At 39.4% G+C, this 7,165-nt stretch overlaps 1 long non-coding RNA gene across 1 annotated transcript; it reads left to right on the forward strand.

Moving 5' to 3' along the window:
- Positions 1 to 1,784: 1,784 nt before the first annotated feature.
- On the forward strand, positions 1,785 to 6,776 carry LOC129060242 (uncharacterized). Its single transcript, XR_008526786.1, has 3 exons — positions 1,785 to 1,890; positions 3,573 to 3,694; positions 6,687 to 6,776. It is a non-coding gene; the product is annotated as an uncharacterized LOC129060242 (long non-coding RNA).
- Positions 6,777 to 7,165: the final 389 nt, after the last annotated feature.

Consider the following 7,165-nt stretch of genomic DNA (forward strand, 5'->3'; position numbering starts at 1 on the left):
ATCTCCTTCTGAGTCCTTACTTATAAAGACTAATAAGATTTTGAATTACTGATCTTCCATTCCTCAACTGTATAACTGGTTTCATTCTCACATCGTACAGTTGATGTGTGAAATAACATATTAAACAAATTAACATGTTAAAAGAATTAACACAGTGCCTGACACATATGGGCTAAATATGAGTTATTATAATTATTGTTATTATTTTCTGCCACAGATGTTCTCTCCAACAACATACATGGGAGTCTAAACTGTGATCATCATAGGAATTAGACATCATAAATAAATGTCTTTAGCACAAAGCTTTTTTCTAAGTTCTACGCTTATATATAACTGCATATTTTTGACATCTGCCTCCACTCCTGCATCTCAGCCTAAACTCAATCTTATCCTTCAATGAACTCCTCCTCATCCTTCTTCCTCTTTGGTGAAAAATATCACCCAACATATTTCAGAAGCCAGAGACCTAAGAATCCTTTTCTAGTCACCACCATATCCTGTAGGTTCACTTCTTCCCATCCACACTGAGGCTCCTCAATTCAAGCCATCATCATTTCTCTTCAGGGTTATAAAACTGACTTTTGGCCAGGCACGGTGGCTCACGCCTGTAATCTCAGCACTTTGGGAGGCTTAGGCAGGTGGATTGCTGGAACCTAGGAGTTCCAGACCAGACTGAGCAACATTGAGAAACCCTATCTCTACTAAAAATACAAAAATTAGCTCGGTGTGGTGGCAGGAGCCTGTGGTCCTAGCTACTTGGGAGGCTGAGGTGGGTGGATTGTTTGAGCCTGGAAGGCAGAGGTTGCAGTGAGCCGAGATGGCGCCACTGCACTTCACCCTGGGTTGTTTGAAATAAGTTTGTTTCAAGGAAAATAAGCCGAAATGGAAGAGAAAGGATTTCAAAGAAGATTATGATATAAATTACTGTAAGTCTTCACAACCAGGTCCCTGGGCTAATGCTCAAGTTCTAGCATGAAAGTACCACCAATAATAAAGTGATGAAAAATTAAAAGAGATAAAGCACTGGGCCATGAAATGGTTTGGCTCTGTGTCCCCACCCAAACCTCATCTTGAATTGTACTCCCATAATTCCCACATATTGTGGAAGGGACTCTGTGGGAGATAATTTGAATACTGTTGTCATGGTAGTGAATAAGTCTCACGAGATCCAATGGTTTTACCAGGGGTTTCTCCTTTTGCATCCTCCTCATTTTCTCTTACCGTCACCATGTAAGAAGTGCCTTTCACCTCCTGCCATGATTCTGAGGCCTCCCCAGCCATGTGGAACTGTAAGTCCAGTGAAACCTCCTTTTCTTCCCAGTCTTGAGTATGTCTTTATCAGCAGCATGAAAACCCACTAATACAGGCTAATACCTTCAATAACTAAATAAAATTACATTCAGAGCTCTGTCAGAGAGGTGGTGCTGGATACTCTGAGACATCGGCTCTAAGAAATATATTGGACATTGGTAGTATCAGTTTGGGCAATAGAGTGAAACTTGGAGTAGCGTTCATGGGATCCTGAATGGTGCTGGTGAAAGGAGGAGTTGGTGATAGGCACCAACAACAGTGATTGCATTCTCAGTCATCACCAATGACATTGACTGCTTCTATGGGATGTCAGTAATTTTGGAAACCAGAGACATCACCAGTGGGGCATGGACAAAGAGTATGAAAATATACTGGGGAACACATCATAGCCAAGGACTAGAGAACACATGCAGAAACCTGAGGATTCCTGGACACATTCAGAGTAATTGCAAGATTCTAGAATTCATAAAGAGGGAGTAGAGTTTACTAGAGGCGGACTTCTTTTCAGCTTATTCTGATCTTTTAAGCTGATGTGATCTGGGAACCACAGTCTTCAGTGGCAAAAAGGGTTACACAAATGTAAGTGTTGACAAGGGTAAAAAAAAAAAAAAAAAAGAACAAGGTAAGAAAGGAATTTAACAGGAGACACTACAGAGGAAGAAAATGCCAGAATAGGTGCACCATGGAATAAAGGAGAAAATTTCCTTCAGGAAAATTACTGAGGTCCCATAAAACAAAAAGGAAGATTTTCCCTTCCTGGAAAAGGCGTCAGACCTCATCTTCTAATGGAATAATTATGAGTTTAGAAATCATGGTTAAGCTAAATAAACTAGTAGAAGAAAAAGAAAATATATCTTTAAGAATATATATTTAACGATGAAAGCATGTTGATAATTAAACTGTAAAGTAAGCATTATTGGTAAATATATTAAGGGGTGTGTGTGTGTGTGTGTGTGTGTGTGTGACAGGACATTGGGAAAATATGTTTCTATGAGGACAAATAATAATGATAGTTAACTTACTGAACAAATACTATGTGTTAGCATTATAGTAAGATGTTTACATGTTTTGGAATAAAACATTCATATGAAACATGTTATCTTCATTTGATAGACATAGTGCAGAAAGTTAAGCAACTAAACAATAATTGTACAAATGATAAATAGAGGAGCCAGGGTTCAAACCAATGAACCTGGCTGTAAGGACTATGCTTTCAATTATTGTGCAACAGCAGGATAAGGAATTCCACAAATTTAGAGCAGTGCTGTTGGAATTCGTTAGCCCAGGAATCTTCTTTTCTCCCTGTTTATGCACTCTGGATATCACAGCAGTCAAGTCATAAAATTTTCACAGATTTTAGTTACCCTATCTTTAAAACATGGTTAATTTTATGCAATTGTGCCCACCTTGCCCCAGAGATTATCGCTAGATATTTATGGTGATTTTTTAAATTAGTTTCTATTTTATTTTATTTTTTTTAAGTTCCCAGATGCATGTGCAAGATGTGCAGTCTTGTTACATAGGTAAACGTGTGTCACAGTGGTTTGTTGCACCTATCAACCCATCACCCAGGTATTAAGCCCTGCATACATTAGCTCTTTTCCCTAATGCTCTCCACTCCCCCACCACCCTCCCCCAGACAGGCCCCAGTGTGTGTTGTTCCCCTGCCTGTGTTGCAGGACTTTTCCTTAGTTCAGCTAAAAACGGGGTTCTTGTCACACAGCCATAAAGATTTAGGCGTGCAAACTGTTTTGAAGGGTGAGCAGGGCAGGGTTTATTAGGCATAAAGGAAAAAAGGGGGAACAGGAGCTCAGCGGAGCTAGAGTCCTCCTAGTACAGGCTTCCCACCTCACGGTTTTAATCCCAGGTTCCACCCAGGAAGAGGAGGGGCCAGGCTCCTCCCCACTGCAAATGGCATGAACTTCTGTGCCTCCACCCCAGCTCAGGTCAGTGGGGGACTCTGCCTGGAAGCCCTTCCCATCTGGCTGTCTCATCTGTGTCCATGTATTCTCATTGTTCAGCTCCCACTTATAAGTGAGAACATGCCTCCCTAGATATTTGCAAAGTTCTCTGAGATTTGTTAATAAAAGCTGTGCTGTGAAGATAAAATTTTAAAAAATGATGTACATCTCAGAAAAATTAACCCAAATGGCTTAATGGCCATCAGCACCTAACATTGGATAGTCTACTAAATTGATAAATCTTCTTTAAATGTACTTCACCCGACAGAAAATACTAAATATCTTTTCATCTTTTAATAGGAGCTAAATAAGAAAAGCCACATGAGCTAGAGTTTTCTCTTCATTCAACCTTCAATATTTTATCTCAGTCATTCATTGATTGTCCATGTTGCTTTAAGACTGTCCTTCTGGGGAAGACTAAGGTATGATGTTTTGTGAAGTTATGCGCAACAGTATAAGTCTGTGCAGTAGGCAGAAGTGTTACTTTTCTCATTGTATTGATATTTGTGTATAGTAGTGTGGCGTATATTTCCATCTCTCTCTAAAGCATATGAGAAGTTAATTTGGCAGGGCATGCCATCTCCCCTTTGTGAACCTTTGTTTCCCATCTGTGTTATAAAGAGGTTGGACTCAGTGTTCTTTCCAACTGTAGCACGGGGTGCTTCTCTATTTATTATTCACACTATATGTGTCTTAAGTTATACTTAATAAATTTTTTTCTGAAGATAGCCATCTATAGAGAGGGAAACAGGTCACCAAAAAAGGGTGCAAACATTTCTCCTGAATAACAGAATAGACCCTCATCTGTGTAAAATGGTTTATAAGTGGCTCAGCCAAAATACAGGGAGGACAAAAGGAAGGGGAAAACAGCAGGGTTGACCTGAATGAGCTCTGCACATTCACTCTGGCTCACTAATGTTCTGTGTGTGCACATAATAAGTGTTTAATAAATGTTTGTCAAATAAATAAAGTCCACGTGCACTTTATGCCTCTCTGGCTCTCAAAGCACTTTCTCATGCATTATCTCATTTGACCCCACAATATCCTTACAAACTGGCTACAGCAGGTATTCTTAACCCTGTTTTCCAGATTCAAGAAACCGAGCCTCAGAGCATTTGAGTGATTATGCCCAGGTCACAAAGCTAGTAAATGGCAGAGCCAGGTCTCAAACTGAGGGCTTTTAACTTTAAATTCTGTGTTCTTTCCATGGCATTATGCAAGCCACGTAATTCTAAGATACAGTCCTAAAATAACACAAAAGACTCAGCCAGCCTCCTTCTTTATTCCCTTGACCTCATTAAAGCTTTAAATGGAACTTGTCCTCACAAACTTAGGGTGCAACATCAAATCCGTCTGAGTTTCTAGGGCACGTAGCAACAGCTTGCTTTAATCTAATAATTGGCTGAACTAGAACCACAGAAAGAACATAAAAAAGGCAAATTGTTAGTTTTCAAAACCAAGCCATTCCCTGCCTAAAAGGTTCACAGCTTTTTCCTTTTCCAAGAAAATATTTATCCCCCTAAAAGATTTCTTCCCATTAACAAAATTTTTACAGCCTTTGTGATACTTTTACAGCATTTTAGATGCAATCTAAATACTATATATTTCAAGAATGGAACCATTACATTAAGAACGCTGCATATGTTTAAAAGTGTCTTTTATGAGGTTTATTAAAAGAAGCCATAAATTTCTGAGAAAGGTTTAAGCCATATTACATTGATCTTACTTCTCATTTAAACAAAATGTAAACTTTAAGTAAAACCTTGATGTAGAATGTAAACTCGCTCATATACCCTGAGCTTACCCATTCACATGTGCCACCTTTAAAATATTAAATCATCTATGAAGCACTCCATTTCTTTGAGTGTTTTCCAATCACAACAAATAGCTTTCCGGTGATTGCTTGTACCTGTTGAATTTCTTGAATTCATTCACAGTGAGGAATGGGTGGTGCCGGCTGGATACAGAGCAGGGTTTTCAAATCATTCTGGGCTCTGCATGCCTAAGGCAACTTGCAGCCCAGGTTAACTCTTCAGGTGCCCTCTCCAAAAATAAACTCATATGCCAAAGGTAGGTGCTTTTATCCCCATTTTATAGATGGAAACACTAAGGCACATATAAGATTGAGCAATTTTCCAAAGTCACACAGTCAATAAGGAAGAGTCAGTGTGTAAACCCAGGCAGTCTGGCTCCAGATGGCTGAAGCCCAAGCTTTGTTCCAGAGTCTGATTCTATCCTTCCTTCTTTATAGGATTATGAGGATTAGATGAGGTAATACACAGAAAGCATTTAGCACAGTGCTTGACAGATAGCACTCAACAAGATTAGCAATTATTAACATCATCATTACTATTAGCTAGTTCATGTTAAGGCTGATAGTTATTACCAGAGCCATCCTTCACAAGAGTCAAAGCAAATTGTGCTATGTACCCAAAATTACCCTCTGTAATATTGTGATATAATAAGAAATATATATTTGATTTTCATCAGCAGTTTCTAGCACAGAGCTCCTAAAACCCTCAAAATTTCTAAGTGATAGAGGTAAGAGGAGCATCTTTTGTTATTCATAACAAGCTGCTTTCAACCATATCTGAGTTTATGTTAAGGAGATAACTGATGGCTGGAAGCCCCTAGATAGTTTCAGGATGAGAGCTGGTTGCCAGAGGAACCAGCAGTGTGACTAGAGGGTTGAACTTTCAGCCCTAGCCCCTAACCTCCAGGGAAGGTTAGAGGGGCTGAAGATTGAGCGAATCACCAATGGCCAATAACTTAATCAATCATTCCTATACAATAGAACCTTCATAAAAACCCTAAACCATGGGGTTTAGAGAGGTTCTGGGTTGGTAAAGGAATCTATATGCCAGGGAGGGGAGCAGCACGTCCCAAACTCCAAAGGAACAGAAGCTCCTTGCTCCAGACTCTTCCTGACCTCACCCTATGTACCTCTTTACCTGAATGTTCATTTGTATCCTTTATAATAAACTGGTAGATGTAAGTAAAGTGTTTCCCTGAATTCTGAGAGTCATTTATAGCAAATTATTGAAACTGAGAAGGTGATTGTGGGGACTACTGATTTGCAGCCAAGACATATAAAATCATGGCAACCTGGGGAACCTCTACTTATGATTGGCTTCTGAAGTAGGGGGCAGTCTTGTGGGTCTGAACCCTTAACCTGCGGAGTTTCAACTCACTTCAGGCAGTTAGTGTCAGAATTGAATTAAATGGTAACATTTCTATCTGGAATGTTCTCTCATTTCTCCGCATGGCAAACTCCTATTAATCCTTCAATACAAAGGTCACATGTCATTCTCTCAATTTCTTTTTTACAAACTTTGTTGACATTTATTAAATAATATTTAAAAGGTTGCATTTAACTGATATGTTTACATGTCTCTCTCTCTCACGGAAGTCCAGACGGTAAAATGCTTGAAGAAATGGGCCATGCATCTCCGTGTCCTTTCACCTCACACAAAGCCTGGACCAAAGGAGATTTTTCTTAAAAACCTGGCAAGTAAATGAGTGCATGATTACCCTTGTGATCTTAGCCTACTCATTTTACCTCAAAAGCTGGTCATGTCAGAATCAAGAACCAGAAAAAAAAAACAGAATACAAAAAACAAAAAAAAACACCTTCACCCAATGCTGCACCTAAGCTGAGATCTATAGAAGTCATGGAGCAAAATCAGAAGTACTGAACTTTCACCTTTGTCAGCTGATGGAAAATAAAGCTGTAGGCTCAGCCTCAGTTGTCATAAAGCTAGCCCAAGTTAAGTTACCTCCTGCTGCTTCACAGAGTTCCTCATTATGCCACTGTGTCCCAATTTCCCATTTCAGTTCCTTTAAAAGTTAGGCCTCGGTGGCTTCTGTCAATTATTATTCACGTGCTTTCTCAG

Source organism: Pongo abelii, chromosome 1 (genome assembly GCF_028885655.2).
Source record: "Pongo abelii isolate AG06213 chromosome 1, NHGRI_mPonAbe1-v2.0_pri, whole genome shotgun sequence".
NCBI lineage: Eukaryota > Metazoa > Chordata > Mammalia > Primates > Hominidae > Pongo > Pongo abelii.